The following is a 1,627-nucleotide window of genomic DNA, read 5'->3' as shown; positions in this document are numbered from 1 at the left end:
CTCAGGATGAATCTGGATTAAAAAAGAACATACACAAGAAACAAATTTTTTCCTACCAATGAAGTTGGTCCTCATTCTAGCTTTACTTTATGTGGTATCATTAGCTGAGCAGAAATACGACAATGTCACTAAAGCTAACGGTAAGAAACAAACTCAACTACTTCCGTTTATTTTACACTCAATTCAATATCTTCTAAAAATAGTTCTCCTGATCCAGTGGGTCTGTCCTGATCTTTATTATATGTATTAAATTTCATTACATAATGATATCTTTTATAGATATTAAATTCGAGCCCTTACTACTTTTCACTAATTCAGTATTCACTGATGGTTCCAGAACATTAGTTATGATACAAATATAGTATAATGATTTTGTTATATTACTTCAGGTATCGAAATTACCAGTTACGGAACGAGTGCATCAAAGGGTATCAGAGCCATCGGGCGAAGTTATGCGTATCAGCTGATAAAGAAACAACAGTTCACTGGTACTTAATTAATTAACTCACTCCGGCACTTATACTATGTGAATTACTGAAATATATACTTACATGTATTATACATCATAATACATAGATGGGAGGAGATTAAAGTTTGATCACTTCAGCTCTGCAAGTTGCCATTCCAATTGATATGATTTTCCATTATCGAATATTTGTGATTGACTGTCAATTTTTGCAGATTATGTAGATACTGCTTGGGGAATCTTCAATAATGAGGTAAGTAAATAATACTGTAAATATAGTAAATAATACTGAATTTGTTAAATTCATGTTCACTAGTCACAAATCAAGACGAACAATCTGATAGTTACGCACAATAATGTCTATCATTGACTAGACCTCAAATAAACTTTTAGGAGGAACAATCTGAAAGACTCTTGTGTGTCTCACTCAGGGGTGTAGGAAGCGGGGGGGCATCACTCCACTGTCCCAACAAGCCAACATTCTGTTCTGTGTACAATCCTAAAATGAAATTGTACTCCATAACTTCAATACAATAACCATTGCATGGTTACCATGGTTACCGTAATATAAATCTCGCCAACCTCATAAATACCTGTTATTCCCTCCGATTTCAAAATAGGTATATGTGGTATTAATGTATATTTATGAGGATGGCACCCCCCCCCCCCCCCCCACTAATGTAATGCCCACACCCCACCATTATTGTCAGATATTCATTATTCATGGGCCATTGTTAGCCTCAAACGTATTGATCCTTCATTCCTGCCACTCAGCATTGCCTACTGTAAAGTAGACATTTTTCTAAAATCATAGAGAAACTGACCTGTCTCACTAAAATCAACCACTTGTCATGATTAAAGGAATGTAAAATAAAACTTATTGTTTATTGGATAAACAGTGAACCTAATAAACAGGTCCTGTAAACACTCAGTTTCATGGCGTTAAATAATAATGATTTTATGGTTTCATTTATCATCTGTATTTCAAGGTGTTGAAGAATTTAATGTTTTTATTTGTATTCACACGCTGACTCAGGTAGTCAGGTAGTGCTGTGTACTAAGTGGAGTGAGACACACGCTGACGGCAGCATGTTATCATTCAACAAGTTTTTTTCAGTAGAAGCTTTTAAAATAGGCTGTCAAAAATTAGAAGAAACAGTC

The 1,627-nt window shown here is 34.8% G+C and overlaps 1 long non-coding RNA gene across 1 annotated transcript; it reads left to right on the top strand.

Moving 5' to 3' along the window:
* Nucleotides 1-719, top strand: LOC134823760 (uncharacterized). Its single transcript, XR_010161318.1, has 3 exons — nt 1-140; nt 390-488; nt 682-719. It is a non-coding gene; the product is annotated as an uncharacterized LOC134823760 (long non-coding RNA).
* The last annotated feature ends 908 nt before the right edge of the window (nt 720-1,627 follow it).

Source organism: Bolinopsis microptera, chromosome 11 (assembly GCF_026151205.1).
Source record: "Bolinopsis microptera isolate Bmic1 chromosome 11, MBARI_Bmic_1.0, whole genome shotgun sequence".
NCBI lineage: Eukaryota > Metazoa > Ctenophora > Tentaculata > Lobata > Bolinopsidae > Bolinopsis > Bolinopsis microptera.
Note: the sequence above shows the minus strand (reverse complement) of the source record. Positions and strands in the feature narration are given on the sequence as shown.